The sequence below is a fragment of the Drosophila albomicans genome, chromosome 2L (genome assembly GCF_009650485.2).
Source record: "Drosophila albomicans strain 15112-1751.03 chromosome 2L, ASM965048v2, whole genome shotgun sequence".
In the NCBI taxonomy this organism is placed as follows: domain Eukaryota; kingdom Metazoa; phylum Arthropoda; class Insecta; order Diptera; family Drosophilidae; genus Drosophila; species Drosophila albomicans.
Window position 1 is genome coordinate 16,853,460 of NC_047628.2, and position 18,240 is coordinate 16,871,699.

The 18,240-nt window shown below is 37.8% G+C and overlaps 1 non-coding gene across 1 annotated transcript; it reads right to left on the reverse strand.

The window, feature by feature from the left end:
* Positions 1–17,919: 17,919 nt before the first annotated feature.
* On the reverse strand, positions 17,920–17,991 carry Trnad-guc (transfer RNA aspartic acid (anticodon GUC)). Its single transcript has one exon. It is a non-coding gene; the product is annotated as a tRNA-Asp (tRNA).
* Positions 17,992–18,240: the final 249 nt, after the last annotated feature.

Sequence of the window (18,240 nt, forward strand, 5' to 3'; positions counted from 1 at the left end):
CATTTAATACTCAAATGCTTTCAAAGCATTAACACTTCCTTCAAAAGAAACAGAATCTGAGTGTTGGCCGAAAATGTGGTGACTGGCAAAATGTAGCGCATTTATTTGATCATTTTAACCGAGTGAAATGTCATATCATTTTACTCATCACACAATTTGGATTTGACAGCATTGCCAGTGGCAGAAATTCATACATGAAATCCATACAGAATATTCTTCACTCATATATGTATGTATGAATATACAGATACAGATACAGATGTATTTATTCGTCCCCCTCGCAGTATATCACATAGAAAATTGAATGAGTGTCGTCGTGTAATAATTCAATTGCCTCTAATTGAGTCGCACTCAAATTCTCGGATTTTCTCGATGTCTCCAACCAAGCAGCATAAACAACAACAACAGCAAAGTGTAAAAAACAAACCAAAAAAAAAAGGGAAAAATAATATGCTGTTGATATCTTTAGCAATTTGCCAAATGTGTCGCATCAGAGTTTTGATTTACTCATACGAATATGAATGTGAATACTTCTAGTAAACACGAATGCATCTCTATAGTAGTTGAGGTAATGCGCACTTGTTGATCGTCACGTTCAATTCCACGACCGATCTCACAAAAGACGCTGACCCATTTACAACGCAGGCCGTGAATTGCAAACGTACAAAAAAGTAAAATAAAACTGTAAAATGCATTGTCATTGACGCCTTGGCAACTTAAACTACGCTAAACTGAGGTCATTACAATGCAATCAATATCATCAACTTTTACGAGTCCGAGGAAAGTGTTCTTCAAAGCCTGGGAATTTTCACATTTTCCCAGCGCACAAATAAATGGGATGATAAAAATATATACAACTCTTTAAAAGTGCTAAAGATTTACTTTAAAACCTATTTAACTTATTTAGCCTTAAATAGAATGCACAGAGAAAAAAAACTTGCTAAAATCAAGAACAAAATCTTGAATGAAGTTTATATGAATAGAAAATTGAACAAAGATTCAGGAATATTCTTAAATCAAAATCGAAATTCTACAAAAATTCTACATTGCCCAATGTTGAAATTTAAGATTTAAGAATGAACAAAAAAAAAATTCAAAATTGAATTAATATGGCAAAATCTTAAATCAAGTTTTGCAATATATTTTTTCATCTAGATTTGTTTCTCTTTGTGTAGAGATGCTTGAAGATTAGTCGTAGTTGTTTAAAGGTCTGTGGAATATTTCAAGATCATTTATAAATTTCTGATTTTTAATTGAATTTACTCTAAAATGAATAATATCAAATTTTTACATTACTTTCTTTAAGAATTGTGGTTCTTTCTTTCTCAATTAGTCAACTGAAAATGACTCGACTAAAGCATTTAAATAGAACTGCCTATCAATGAGTTATAAATAGCTACTATTGACTATGATTTTAATACTATTTATTTGTGTAATGTTAACTAAAATAAACTAAGTGGAATGTATGCAGGCTTGTAGGCTCACAAGTAAGCATTTCATCTGTCTTGCTTTTGCTGAAGCACACAAAATGTATTTGCATACACAATTTATATTTGTCATATTTTCACCTCACCCGGCGAAATAAATTTGGTAAAGACATCCCCACATAAGAATATACACAACTGGTGTTTAGTCATTATGCGGCAACTTAATTCCCATAAATTTGCAACGGTTTATTGATTGCCGCCCAAGTGGCATCATTAAAATCAAATGGGGGACACCAAGGGATAGCTAGATAGAGCTAGAAAGAGAGGGGAATAGAGAGAGAGAGAGAGAGAGCGAGAGACTAGTTCATTTGGAACGTTTAGGCCATTTTGAAAGTCATTTATAATGAAATGTAGATGTTGAACCTGCCACCCAAATAAGTCGTACGTCATCTATAAAAGCAAAAATTAGTTGTTGGAGACAAACGGCGAAGGGAGTGCGTATCCAAAGAGAGCGAGCAAAAGAGAGAGAGGGGGAACGACTCGAGGCGCAAAGGAAAACTTGTAAAATATTTACGAGCTCAAGTGACCAGAGCGAGAGACCATTGCAAAAACAATGGCCAAAAGCGGAAAGCATAAAAAGTAACTACTTTGTGGCTTACGCGTGATGCCATCCTTAACTGTTAACTGTGTGTGTGTGTGCGTTTGTGTGTGTGACAGACTCAAGAGCCAGAGCATACTTTTAGGCGCAGGCGAAGAAAGTTGCGAGTGCGTGTGTGAGAGTGTGAGTGTGTGTGTGTTTGCTGGCTGTATGTGTTGTGATTGTGTAATAAAAAATATCCAGCTGACATTTTGTGTCAAGCACCTTTTTCATTTTGGCACTCAGCAAAGCGTGGCCAACTGAAGTCTGGCCAACTGAACTGAACTGATGGAGGGTCCCAAGCAACGCCAACCATTACCACATTCCCTGAGAGTCCCACTCCCTCTCTCTCTCTCCCTGTCTCTCTCTCTTTCGCTAGTCTGACTGCTGCCTGAGTGATGACAAATTACATTTGTCAGATTTATGACCAATTATGAGCGTGTTATATATCACAGCAGAGGCAACAACGACGACGACGACGACGGCATCAGAGCCACCTTAATGGCAAGCGCAATGAATAAGTCGCCATCGTTTGTTTGTGGGCGTCTGAGCTGCGGGCAGTATAATATCAACTTTGGGGGTGTGGCACACAACACATATGAGGTACACTCGCTCTCGAGGAGAAACATGCACGTTCACACACTTCTATGGCAATTGGTAATGCTTTGCTGCGCCTTTCGTTCGCCTTTCATTCCATTTTCACACATTTCACATTTTCCACTCTCGCACTTCTCGGATTTCGTTGCTGTTTGTTCATTTGAGTTACGCATTTTGGCATAGTCTTAAGAGAAATGCTTCCACCGCCAACACATACGTTTCGGAGTTTTCCATTGAGAAATGGCCAGCCATATTCGTCGTCGTCGTCGTCGTCGTCGTTGCCTTTATGTCGCACTTTCGACTTGTATTATTTATGCCGCTAATGCGTTGAAAATAGCTCAAATTGCCTTTATTACATGCGCAGTTAAACTTCAATTACAGCTCTAATAAAAACACATGCCCAAAAGTATGCAACGAGAGTCGTTCGTACCGAAATTCCAATCAAAACCTTTCTTCGACCTCCAATACAACCTCCGATTATTATTGCTTGACCTCTCATAAAGTGCTGCATCTCAAGGTTGATGTCAATGCATTAAAAAGGTGTAAATGATCATCAAGTGCGTGATTTCATTGCACATAATCAAACTGCTGTCTGGCCACAGTTTTAATGGCTAAGCGAGAAGATGAGATCTTGAGGAGTGAGATTTACTAGAACACATAATGTAGCTTTGATTTTTTAGTTCTCTTATTGAAGAAAACAATGTAAATTTGATAACGATATTTAAATTAAGTATTGCACTGAAATCCACAGTTTAGCTGACTTCCAAATCTTCATTTAGTTGGATGTCTCATCGAAATAGAGCTAATAAAAATTCCTCAATAATCTTATCGAAGTAGAGTTTATACAAATTCAATATTCAAATAAAAATAAAAACGAATTTATTATGAATTCCTAATATAATTTGCTATTTATTTATCTACTTTCCTTTGTCCTTTCTTCAAATAATTTTCTTTTTATTTATCTACTTTCATGTTAAATGTAACAAAATTTGCATGTGGAAGAATTATTGCACTAAATTATAATGATCTATTTTTTATTTTTATGTTAATTGAAATAAATAAATAAAATATTCGTAAGCGCTTTCTTTACAATTGAAATCAAATAATTGATTCTACAATTCAAATACATAATCAGTGAATTAAACTAACCAAGTCTACATACAATGCTCCCCACGATAAAGCTTTCTAAGAATTTTGTAAATATATTCCAAACTTCCTTAGAAACTGCCCTCGCTTGCCGTAATAATAATTTTCACCAGTTTTTAGTGACAAATACAAACGGGCGAAAAAAAGAAATATGCAAAAAGAAGAAAAGCCATAAAATATGCGGCGAAATTGTGCAAATTAAAATCAAAAAGTATAAATTATCGAGATGCGTAATGTATTTGTTTTGCAACACTCGCTGCTGCTGAATGCTGGTGACGACGTCGTGGGCGTTGAAATGGCTCGAAACAGGGGAAGTTGAAGGATGGGGGCGTGGCAGCAGCTGCGTCGCATAAACATTAATAAAAGCAACAGCGCATTTTATGCTTCATTTTACAATTCAACCAGTTTCAATTTCCACCTGTCGAATACATTTCCGTTTTACAGTTTATTTAAGCGTCGAGTCGAAGCTGTTGCTCGTAATTTTTTAATTTTGACTTGAATTTCCAAATTCAATTAGCTTCAAGGCGAAACTGCGAACGTCGGAGAGGATGGAAGATAGGCAGTCAGGAAGGAAGGAAGACATAAAGACAGCCTCGCAGACCGCGAGCTTCACCCATCTGGCTGCCATTGTTGGTTTCAGTTTTTAGATTTATGTTTTTAGATTTTAATGAAAAGCCACATTTTGTATGGATGCCTGAATGTGGCCCCGATAGAAAGAGAGCGTGAATCATGAGCGAGCAAAGAAAAACTGAGAACGAAGTTGAAAAACATGCAAATTGTGTGCTTGGTTTATTTCGCAGGGCAATTAAAGCGTCATAACTCAAGGCTGACCGAAAAAGAAATTAGTTTATGTTCGACAAACCATAAAGAAAAAAACAGGGATACACTCTGTGTGGCATTATCGATAGTCTGAATCAGCGTGGAACTCACTAATTTATGTGCTGGGCATAATTTGATAGTCAAATTAATATATCGACTCTCGCATTATTTACTAGTTTTTATTATTGCTCAGACTACAAGAACTTTGAACTGAAAGTTGTGGAGCAAAATCCTTGGAGCTTTATTCAGTAAAAGATAAGAAATAATGGCTAATTATTTTGATAGACACTTTAATGAAACCTTCTAAAAAAATTTTATTTTTAAATGTTATTTCAGTTAGAAAACTGGTTGAAAAACTAAATTTACATATAAAAATATGGTAAAATGAAATTAAGTAATAGATAATATGTACTATATATCGAAGAAGTCTCAACTTAATGTTAGAAGTGCGCACTTCAACGGTATTTGTTTGTAAAATATATCAAATTATTATACCAAAAGAATACCGAAGGCTACATTTGGTATATTGATAAAGTACTACATTCAAAATATACCGTAGCAACTGCGAAAAATGTCCATTTATATTTAAAAATGAAGCCAAATTAAATTTGAACTTTTATATTGCTGAAAATATTGCTTTAACCCTCATTTCAAAAAATTTAATTAGTATTTTAAATATAGTCAAATGAGATTTTATTTGTTGTTCTAATTAATTTCAAACGTAGTAAAATGCCTTTTTATAATACAAATTTCCATACAAAATAATGTTGTTTACAAAATTCAATTTTACGAACTTTAAAAATTGTAATTTAAGTCATTATTTAAGTGGCTGAAAAAAAACACATTGCATACAAGTGTGCTAAAAAGCTGTTAACATTTTTGCGCGCCAATTAAATTAAAAATTGTTATCTAATAAAGTAATTAAATGCCAAATATGCAGCAAAATTGTGCGTAAGCTGATTAAATTGCGATTTGCAGTGTTTTATTTCAAAAATTCTTTTTATTGCTAACTGATGTGCATAGCATGTGTTGCACAGTGTGTGTGTGTATGTGTGTGTGTGTGGTTGTTGATACTGTTGCAAAGCTGCACTTGAAATACAATTGACTCGCCGCCAATTAGGTGAGAAATTGAAAACTCATGCAGCTGATTGGTTTCCACATCCTCTGTTCCCTCCCTGGACTCTATCTCTCTATCTCTCACTCTCTCTCTCTCTCTCTCTCTCTCTCTCTCTCTCTCTCTCTTTCTTTCTCTCTTGTTGCTGATCCTGTCTCCTTGTCACTGACGAAGCGGCTGTCACTCTCTCTCTCTCTCTGCTTGTGGCCTGAACACATGTCCATCAATTTTTCACACGCAACAGAGGAAACTGTTGCTGCTGGCAACGGGCAACAGTAGCAACTGGCAACCGGCAATGGCAATGAAAACGCATAAGCGGCTCTTCAGGCAACAAGCGAACGGTAGATAAACAGACAGCAACAACAACAAGCCCAAGAGGCGTCTGCAACAACTGTGCGACGCCTTTTGCTGTTGTTGCTGTTGTTGCTCATGTTGTTGCTGGGGATGCATGGCAACGGCACATTACCATTTCGTAGTTTTTCATGCATTCATTTTGATAGTCGATGTGACGGCCTCCAGCAGCTCACAGAAAATATTGTCAGTGAAGAAAGAGTGATGTTGCTGCTATTGTTGGTGTTGTTGTTGTTGTTGTTGCCGAGTCCTGTGGCATCGACAGCGGCATTGGCTTAACTGATAAATAAGCACGGGGCGCCGCAATGTCTCCCGTTTGCTGGCGCGCTTGTCTCCGGTTGCGTAAACCGTGCGTGTGTGCTTGCAACTTGACCTCGGGTCAAATGCAGCAAGATGGGGCATATGTCCACCATACGTAGTGTTGCCTGTTGTTGTCGGTGTCGCTGTCCTTGCTGCCGTTGCCGTTGCAAATGAAATTGTTCTTCAATTAGTTTATTTTCACACCAATGATTTTGATTTCAACCCCATGCAACGTCGGGTCAGTGCAACAGTGCAACAGAGTTGTTGTTGTTGCAACTGCTGCTGTTGCTGCTGCTGCTGTTGCGCCGGCTTGTAAACGAGTGTGTGGCAATTAAGGCAACGCGTAATTGTTGCCAGTTGCAGATGATATTGATGCTTCATCCAGCCCCCAATCCAGCAAGCAACAAGAGCAGCAGCAACATCGGCATCAGCATCGGCATCACAGCACTCGTTGTTTGAATTGAGCGAGTTGATGAGGAGCCCAACAAGCAAGCAACTGAGTGAGTGAATGAAGTGATGGAGGAAGGAGGGAGGAGGGAGGAGATTGTTGTATTTTCATTGAACATTTTGTTGTGAAGCGCAACTTTTTGATTGGCTTCCACTTGAGCGCTGAGCATGGAAACGGCAATAAAAAATGATTGAAGTGTGCGTCAATTTCTAGACATGCTCGCTCATTATACGCGGAAATCAGCGCACGCTACGCGATGTGGCAAGAAGGCAGGTGGCACGGTGGCACGGTGGCAGGCAGGTAGCATGAGCTCATGCCCATTAGCTTTAGTTGAGGCACATTACGCATACGCCACGTAAGGCGGAGCGAAATGAATTGGATTTGTCATCGTAGCAAATGGCAAACGACAAACGGCAAACGCAGGCAAACTACAACATACAGTGAGGACAAAGAAGGAAGGACAGACCGACGGACGGACAGGACGGCAGCATCTCAGGCATATGAAACATGGAAAAAAGCTGAATGGCATACTCAAAATAAGCATGCAATACACGTGCTTTGGCAATTTGTCACATGAGCCTCTAAAATATGCCCCAGGGTGTTTGGCCAAAAACTTGACATAGCCCTGCGAGTCTCCTGCTTTCTGCCTACTTTCTTTCTTCTCTCCGCTCTGGACTAAAGTGAAAAAGCATTAGCTGCATACACAACACACGGAAATGTGCTAGAAGCGAAACAACGCTAAGAAAACGCTTTGAAATCGCCTTGAAATCGCCTTGAAAACGTCTTGAAATTGCCTTTAAAATCTCAAGCAAACCAAACCCTAATCTCAATGTAAACAAAATTGTCTTTAAATTAGTTTGAAAATAGAAATTAGTTTGAATTTAGTTTTATAATTAATATATTAAATTCCATACACAATTTCAATGGCGATTTGCTTATATTTACGCCTTCTAGAATGTCTTTACTGTGCAATACATATTCATATGGCAGGCAGCTTAGCAACAAGAAAAATATGAAGTCTAGCTCAGATTAGATGATTTTTCAGGATAAACGCGGCAAGTTGTGAGGCACTTTGCTTTTTCCACACACCCAACAAGCAGCACGTATTTATGTGAATGTGTATGTGTCTGTGTGTGTTTGCGTGTATGTATGTTTGTGCCTTTGCCATGCAAATGAAGCCATCAATAAAAATTTTAAATTTAATTTAGACGGTCGCCAAGCAACGACTCAAGTTTTGCAGTTTGTTTGTTGGCTGCATTTGTTGCCGTTTCTCAGACTTTTGCCTTGTACGGTATTTGTTTTCCATTTCAACAGCTGTTTTTTGTTTTGCCACACCCTCTTCCGCCCCACCTGTCTACCTTCCATTCTCACACACATACACAGAGCTATAATTTAATTTCACATGCGTTTGCAGGCGTTAAACTTTGCCCTCGCGTCCTGTTCGCATTTTAAGTTATGTAGATTATAATTAGAAAAGTTGCTTCGTTTTTTCTCCCTTTGTTGATGGAGGGGGAGTAGTAACAACAACAGCAAACTTTGTTTACCGCCGATGCCGTCGCTCACAAAGTCATAAAATTATAGGTAAACGTTTACGTGCATCGGCACGCGATGTTCAGACTTGTGGCACAAACCAAATGAAAATGAAGACATTCGACTGTTTATAGAGAGAGAGAGAGTGAGAAGAGGAAAGAAAGAAGGGAAAGGGAAGTTGGCTTTGCTGCTAGCTTGCTCCATTTGCATAGCCCACCAATTAATTACCGCGGAATTTAAAAGGTTTTCGCTCAGTTTGCTTGTGGGACGACTTTGGCTTCGCATTACGGGGCGCAACACAAAACAAAATTCGCAATAAGAAATAAGAATTATATAAATGACGCAATATGAAACTAATCACTTTTAATTGGTGCACAAAGCAAATTATGGAAATGAAAAAGCGTCGACTCTAAAAAACCTTTTTTTTTCTTTCCTTGCGCCTTCTTTCGCTCTTTCTCTCACCGGACTTCGGCAGCAGTCTTAAAACTTATGTCTGCTATTAAAATATTAAATTGTGTTTGTTAAAGTAGCACCGAACAAAACTTTGTTAAGTGCGTCATTTATATGCGCCAACATTTCGCTTCGAATTCATTTGAGTGGCATTAAAAAAATCAACGCAAATAAGTAAATACAGAAATGAAATTAATATCTCAAGTTGCCATTTTAAATCAATGTGCAAAAGTTGTGCAATAAATTGCAAAATATTCCACACAAAAAAGACAATAAATGCTGATATATTTATATGCAACATCAAGTCTATATTCAAGCAACGCATTTTTCCACCAAATTGTAGCAGACTTTTAAGCACACTGCTCCATTAATCGATAAATGAAGAGCTGCTCATGCCAATCCTCTTTCGAGTTGTGTGTGTTTTTTTTACAATTATTACAATTTTCACACGCTACGAAAAAACCGCAAAGCATTCAAACAAAACACACAAGAAATTCGTTACGTGGCGTTACGTTGCGTATACGTCCCGTATCTCTAGCTGTTGTTGCTGCTGTTGCTGTTCGGAATTGTTCGCTTTGTTGTTGTGTTCGCTGCTCTTTCATTGCGCTGATTTACGCTGTTTTTTGTGCTGTATTCCTTTTTTTTTACACCTTGCGTTTCGCTTGTTTTTTTACGACTCACATGCAGCAGCAGCTATAAAATGCCGCATTTTTGTGCTATGTGTGAGTGGCCATATCTGTGTGTGCGTGTGTGTGTGTGTGTGTGGGCGAACACGTACGTCTGTTGTTAATTATGCTTTTAAGCAAATTAGCAGCTGGATTGCCATACGCAAATAATGCGAAATCGATTTGGCGAGCCAGTCAATAAATTTTGGACAAAACCCAAACGAAACGCTGCCAAACAAATAAATAACAAGTAAGAAAGATACGGTCGAATGTGATCGACTGTGAGATACCCGCTAGCCATTTTGAATAAAGGCAAAATATTGCGGTAATATTTTCAAAATATACCGAAAATACTAAAAGTACTAAAAATATACCAAATGGTATGTTTGGTATATCGATATAGGACACCATTCAAAATATACCATAGACGGCACAATGGACCAGATTGTCGGCCAAAGCAACTAAGACCCCTAGTAAGTAGGCGTCTTTGCCCATACAAAAGTATTTCTTTAATACCTTCCACAATTTTTATCCGATCGCAACCAAATTTTCAGGAATCATAAGTAATTATTGTAAATACCAAAATTGGTATAGCTTTAAAATTACACTTGTTATTCGATTTTTTTGATTGGCGGGGGTAGAAGTGGACGTGGCAAAAATTTGAAACAAACTTGATCTGCGTGCAAACATACCAAATGCTGTCGAAAAAAAAATTATAGCTCTATCTCTTATAGTCTCTGAGATCCAGTGTTTCATACGGACAGACGGACAGACTGACAGACGGACAGACGGACATGGCTAGATCGTCTCGGCTGTTGACGCTGATAAAGAATATATTTACTTTATAGGGTCGGAGATGGCTCGTTCTACCTGTTACCCACATTTCTTGCCGGAACAAAGTTATAATACCCTTTTACCCTATGGGTAGCGGGTATAACAAGTAAGAAAGTTACAGTCGAGTGTGATCGACTGTGAGATACCCGCTAGCCATTGAAGAGGGTGGTTTTAATTTTAAAATATACCAAATTAATATACCACAAATATCCTGAAATATACTAAAGCATATGTGTTGGTATATTGATATAGTACTAAATCAAAACATTCTGTAGAGTGCAAAATATACTATAGAGTCCAAAATATACAAGATAGTCAGCCAAAGCAACTAAGACCACTATATAAAGCATTTCTTAAATAACTTCTACATATATCGTCTCGGCATTTGACGCTGATTAAGAATGTGCCTCCTTATGCCTGCTACTTACACAAAAGTTATAATACCCTTCTACCCTATGGGTAGCGGGTATAAAAAACATTCGCAATGCGTCCGTCGGCAATGCTGGACTCTTAAGATTTCCTCTAGCTACCCAAGAGAGAAAGAGAGACTTATTGGCATTCAATTAAATAAATAAGTATTCTATAAATAAGTATGAACAAAAACGTGTTTGACTTTGTAAAGTAAAGAAGTTTGGCTTTGTCAATATCGAAAGCATAAAAGGAATATGTTTAGAAGTAAATTATGTAAATCAACTTGAAGTTTTGTATATATTAAATTTGTAACTGACCTTTTAACATTCCCTAACTAGCATTCTGCTTTATTGTAAATACCCAATTCGGAAAAGTGCTGAAAATAAAGGATATAATAATTGAAAAAGGTGCCAACATGCATGTACATATTTTTTTGTTTTAATGTTAATGCTAAACAATAAATATTCGAATAAGCGAATGCTTAAAGCAAATCTGTTTTTGCGGGGCGTATCTTTAATTTGATTCAACTGTTTTTTTTTTTTTGTTGCGCAGAGCATTTTGTTAATGCTGCCAATTTGATAATTACAAACGAAATCCTATTAGCGCTCCTTATTTATGCAAATTTCGTTATTTCGTTTAATTTTTAAAACATGAGTGTCTGTTATCGCCGCTTGGCTGCACGGCATGGAGCGGCAGCTGCTGTTAATTTAATTTGCCATAGGAAAAGCGACAGACACACACACACACACACACACACACACACACACACACACACACACACACACACAGAAGCGCACATCTATATTCAGCATTTAAATTAAGCAATGCGTACATTATAATCTTCTATTGGAAAGTCGAGCCAGACACACAGAGACACACAGGAAAAGTTAAACGTGCACCTGTCTCAAGTCGTGCCTCGTGCCCCTCAAAGAACAGCTGTCAACGTTGCTCGCAACGTCGCAACATGGCTGCCATGATGTCGCTTTCAATTATGCCACATGCGTGCGGCATCTTCATCTCCATTTCCACCGCCATCTTCATCTTCATCTTCATCTTTATCTTCAGAATTTTGCAGCTCTACCAAACATAACAATCTCGACACACACGATGCTAAAGATTGTCATCTAGCAAAAGCAAAAGAACAAAAAAATAAGGACAAAAGACCAAAGTCGATGGCATGGCCCTAAAAATGTAATTCCCATTCCCCGAGGCCTGTTGATTTTTTACCTTTATCACTTTATGACAAAATGCTGTGACATGCATAAAAAATATGTGCGAGTGTGTTTCATGCGCCCGGCCTCTAATTGACAATGCTTATTAATTATTAATTAGATGCGTTTGATATTCCCCAACAATTTTGGGTCACATCTCATGTACATCAAGTAAGCCCTTTACTTTACTTCAGTCTCTCACCTTTCATTCGCAGAGGCCTGTAATGATATATAATTAAAATTTCACTTTACATGTCTCCGTCTTCAACTCAGTCACAAGACACGAGACACAAGACGCACACACATGACACAGGTTTCACACTTGAGAAGAAGTTGCTAAGGAAAAGTTCTGGGAAAATTGTCAACATTAAAAATTAAAACTAGAAATGGTACGCGAGGCACACTTTGATATTGTTTCCATTTAAAAGGAAAGCACTAATTGAAATTTATTGACATAGAAAATATATTCAAATTAAGGAAAAAGGCAGTCAACTTAATAAGCAACTTTGTCAAAGTTTCTGGTGTTATTTAAAGAGCACAACATTATCCTTTAAATAAATATTTAAAATGGCTTCAAACACCTCTGTCACATTTTCATTGATTCGATTTGGACATAGGTAAATTGGTATTCTTGTTGATCTACAGGTTGTAATCGAAATGCGAATCAAATACAAATATCAGGTTAAACTCGTCGTATCTTTTGACAGTCAAAACACACACACACATACACGCATTTTGTGTTACAAATTCGTATCGTAAAATTAATTAAATCCAGTGTGCCTGGCTTTTTTGCCTAGCTAGATTTGATATGCCCTTTGGTAGAGCAGCGAAGACCATTAGAAATTTTATTACATTGGCTATAAAGTTGAGTTTTGTTTTACGTTCGTTCGTTGGCTCTCGCAGCAAGCAAAGATCAACAATTTGGGCTTCATTGTTTCAATTTATTATTAACTTTTATATCATGGCCGGAAACAGGAATAGGAACTTTATTTACCAATAAATGTGCTGGCACATCTCCGCTTCCTCTCTTCACTACTTCATCAGGTTTTTTGCCTGGCAGCAACTGTAACAATTTTTATGACATTTTAAGCCAATATCCGTTAACGCCCCGATTGTTGCCATTTTTCCAACAGATTCTTGTCCAAGTTGAAGGTCATTAAAATGTCTGCCAGGCTTGTTTATCGAGCTTCTCTTTTTTCGTTGCTCTTCATTTTCATTGTTGATGCTTTTGGCATACGCTTTTGCATACGCTTTTGCCTTGGCTTAAACACAGAAATTTTTAAGGCAGCTTTTGCTAATTGGCTTGAAGAGTTGCGGCTGCCACAAAATATGTCGACTTTTTCATAGAACTCGCAACTATACAAGTTAATATTTTGCGAAACAGCAAAAAGCATGCTTCAGTGGGTTTTAGTTTTATTAGCAAACTGGATTTCGTTGTTGTTCCTGGCAGCAAATACTTGACATTTTATTACGAAAAGGGAACGTTGCCAGAGTTCCTCACTCTCTTCCTGTCCCTCATGTGTGTGTTGCATGCATCTAACCATTTTGTCATCCCCAGCCCGCAGGCGATGAAATAAAAATGAGCTAGCAAACTGTGACGGGGGGGGAAAACTCTTGTTGTTGTTGGGTTCAACCTGAGAAACTGATGCTGAACCCAACTGGAAACATTGCAAAAAAATAACTAGCATAATAACGCAAATATTTTACGATACGCAGAAGAAACGACAAGCCAAAAACTTAACTAGCCGCGGGCCAAGCACTGAAACAACAACTCAACTCCGCTCCGTTCAGCTCAACTCAACGTAAATAAAATTTCATTTCATTTTTATGCTTCTTGCTGTATTGTATGATATAGTATGTATATAGAGTAGATATATATGTTATATGTGTAGCATACTTTTAGGTAGCATTCATGCAGCACATTGCTTGCATTTGAGGTTAATTTCCGAGGGGGTGCGAAGGTGGAGGAGGAGGAGGATGAGGAGGAGTTTGGGGATTGGCCAACTGATTGTGTATGCCGAAGGCAGTGAGGCAATCAGCTGCGTGGCTTCGGGCCGATGATGCTTCATTTAAAAAGCAAATAAAATTAAAATACGCGCATATCTATATGCTCTATATATATATAATATGCATTCGCATTCGTTTTTTTGTTGTTGTTTGTATATATATTCTTTTTCAACAGATCAAACAGTCGAATTATGGGCAAATACATACAGACACAGCTGAGATGCCAATCGAAATGAATTGAGCCCACAGTCGACAGCACACACGTGAGTGAGTGTGTGTGTGTTTGCCTCTCTTCCTTCCCTCTCTTTCTCTTCTTCATGTGTTTGTCTCTCCCTCCGTCTGTGTGTTGGTAAATTAAAAGCAAATAGCTGGCACACGAACTGGGAACTGGGAAGCAGCAGCAGAGAAAAAAATCAATTAAAATCAAATAAAGCTTTGTGCAAATATGCAGCTGATTTAAAATTATTTTTATGCCCTCTGCTCTGCTGCTCTGCTGCCTGCGTCCTGCCTCCAACTGCGACTCATTAAAGCACACAAATTATTGAAAGAACAGCGCTCAGAAGAGGACACTGTTTCAATGGCCCAAGCCAAGCGGCACTCGACTGGTCCATCCACATCCGCCAAGTTGGCCCATTGTCAGCACGCCTTCATCATCAAGCGGCGGCATCAGTCAAGTGCCACTGCAGTGGCAGTCATCTTCGTCACAATGAATGCTTGGCCAGCACAGTCCGAGCCCAGGCCAGACAAACAGTTCCCAAAGAATGAGCGTACAATTAATAAAAAATGGAATTCATTTCCATGTCTCACGCTTCACGCTTCACTCTCACGCTGTCGCAATGTCAACAAGGTTCGATGGCTGGATGGACTCCACTGGCTGGCAAATTATGCGACGAGTCAAATTGATAATTATGTGGATAGTTGAGGGCGCCCTCGAACACAACTTGAACTCAAGTTTATAATGTGATTCAAGCACGACCATAATAGAATAACAATAATAAGCAACCGCAGCAGAAAACAAACCACAAAGTGAATCAGTTTTACTAATATGTGTAAACTCATTAACTGTGTCTAAAGCAATAATTGATTGTTCGTTGTGTCAAGTACACGGAGAGAAAACATCCTAGATTGAATGGTAGTTTGCAAATATGGACTTCAAATTGTTTCGATGTTGAAAAAAACAATCTTGAAATAAGATCTTTAGGTTAAAACAGATAAGAAAGCTACAGTTAAGTGTGCTCGACCATGAAATACCCGCTGAACAAAATCAAAACGGTGTGGTATTAGTTTTAAAATATACCATATTAATTGGTTTATTTCAAGATAAAAAAATATTCAAAAATATATATATTCAAAATATACCAGATTGAAAGCCAAAGCAAATAAGACCATTTGTTTTTGCAAATGAATTTCTTTAATAACTTCAACAATTTGTGTCTAATCGCAAACAAATTTTTAAGAATCATAAATACTTTAGTTATTATTACATGTATCAAAATTCGACTCTCGCTTCTTGATTTAAAATTTGTACGATTTAAACAAAATATAGTTTTATTCATGTTTCTCAAAATGTTGGAATTCCCTTCCTTTAAAATTAAAAACAAATTTCTGGTTGTTTGCTTAGTAAGTAGAGATGATGCAAATCATTATTTTTCCATGTGTTTGTTGCTTTTGTGTTCAAGCTCAAGTCGGAGTTCGTATTCTCGATCTTAGCACTTTTTCTGTCTGTGTACTTCAAGTCGAAAGTAATTCAAATGTAAATCGCTAATATTTATAGCGAGAGAGCCTAGATTTTACTTTTCTTTTTCATTATTTCACTCTTTCCACTCCGCTTTTTTAATCTAGTTAAACTCCTTTCTTTCGCAAGAACATTTGTTTATCTTTTAACCGCCAAAACGGCAGCAGCAGTTTTTATCTCTGATTTGTTATTTTCATTGTCTCCTTTTCTTTTGCTTTGTGCGCGCTTAAAAGCCAAAGTTTTGGCCGCAACGAACTAAAAATTAAAATTAAAAATTATTACACGCAATACAAATAAACATTTCGTTTTTTTCCCTTTCACTTTTGTTGGTGTTGCTGTTGTTGTTAGTCCGTTTAAGTAACGGTGTCAGGGAATGGGTTTTGTTTTGGGGGGCGGTGGCTTGTGGTCCATCGTCGTTAAACAAAAGGGCAAAGGAAACCCTTGAGCAAATAATACTTAAACCCTCATTAAAGTAACTGAACACAGCACAAAAAAAAAAAGCGAAAGGGGCAATGCAAGTGTCACCCTTGCTCAGTTAATGTAAACAAAGTACAACAAATACGAAAAAATACAAAAAAAAAAAAAACAGAAAAAAATACGAAATACAAACGCGCCAGCAAGTCAAGCAAATTTGGCCAATTTGTTTCCGCTCCCATTCCCACTTTAGTTGGCCCAACAACTTGAGGCAAGTAATTAAGTTTTGTTTGAAATTTTTCTTATGCTTTTGCACCGGACACTACTTGGTGGGTTTTTGGGTTTTACATTTCCGCCATCCGTAGTCCGTAGTCCGGAGTCCGCCATTTGCCATTTGCCGGGGTCGCTGTAAATTATTTGCACTAAAAAAAAGTAAAGAAGAAAAACCTCTCAAAGTGTTGGCCCAGCACAAACAAAGAGCGTTAATAGTTGCTCCACAGGAAGCCAGGTCTTGGACCGGGACGCGCCTTAATGAGCTCAACTCTTTAACGCATTAGCTGCACCCGGGGAACAGAACAGCGAGTGGCAAATGCGCTTTATTTTCGCGCAGACTCCACACAAAATGATCCTCCAGAAGGCGCCGCAAAGCGGGCAATAATATCACGCCAAGGAGCGTGAAAATGCCACAAAATGAGGTCAAGTCAATGGATCCGTTGTTGCTGTTGTTCTTATTGTTGTGCAACTCTTCTTGTTGTCGCTGTTCGATGACTGCCATAAATAATTCGCATATTTCGCATCGGCGATGCTCGTGTGCATGTGTAATTTAAATAAATAAATTCGGCTTTAACCCAGCTGCATGTGTGTGTGTGTGTGTGTGTGCATACTTTTGTCATCATGTATTTAATTACTCAGACAGTTTTCATTAAATGCTGAACTGGTCGGGCGCGATTCTCCTTCTTGCCAACCATAAAGCAAGCGAAATATCTTGCAATTATATTTGCATGTGAGCTCAAAGTGTTTGCCAATGGAAAAAGCATGAAGCAGGCAAACATAACAAGTCACGAGTGCGCAATACAAGTACGCTACGGCTTGAAGATACCCTACACGAAACGTATTACGATATTTGCCTTCTACAACTGTTTGAAGTTATGCTGCCATGCGAAGTTCATTCACTGTATTTAAGGATGCCTTTCTATAGCCGTGCGTATTTACAGGGTATCTCAGCTAGGCCGGATGGTGTGCCAGACTGCAGGCAGTGAAGCGGCAACACAGACACAACCCAAAACGCACCTGCCGCTGGTAAATTCGAGCTGAAAATGCATTTTTCATGCGTTAATTTTTCATTTTTAATTATTCGATTATAAAGACCTTACATAATTGAAAGCCTGGCAGGCGGCACGTGCTGCAGGCACAACAAGCATGCAATAAAACAGAACAAAAAAAAAACAGCAAAAGTACGTGCACAACAACATAACATAAGAAGTAAACCAAAAGCGCCGTAAGGATCGTTAAATAGGGTTTTTTTAAAAATCAACAACAATTGCGTCGCCTTGCGAAATGCTAAAGAAAAATGCCATTTAATTTGCATATTGTTGCAAGTTGACTTCTTGCACACAGTTACGTTGTTGTTGGTGGCACGCAGCAAAAGTTGTGACAAAAATAATAGCATACTTTTTGGAGCATATGAAAACAAAGCAACAAACTATAAAATTTACATATGTCTGTGCTATTTATAGTACCAATAGTAAAATATTAAATATGAATATGAACAAATATTTAGAAAAAATTAAAAAAAGCATAAAAAAAGTATTTACTTAATAGACCTCCCCGACGGGGAATTGAACCCCGGTCTCCCGCGTGACAGGCGGGGATACTAACCACTATACTATCGAGGACTTGAAATAACTGGCGGCTAAAAGCAGATGAATAAATACTATGACTTTTTTCTAGGCAGAACATTGGAAATCTATTTATACGAAAATAGTTTCTTATTAATAATATTTAAATTCCAGCAAGAGCATTTTATAGCCTAGCATACTATACTTAAGAGATTTAATGCTTGTTTTCCAACATTAATGTATCTAAATACCTTTGCGTATTTCACATAATTCTACAAAATATTTACACAAGCTTCATGCACAGAC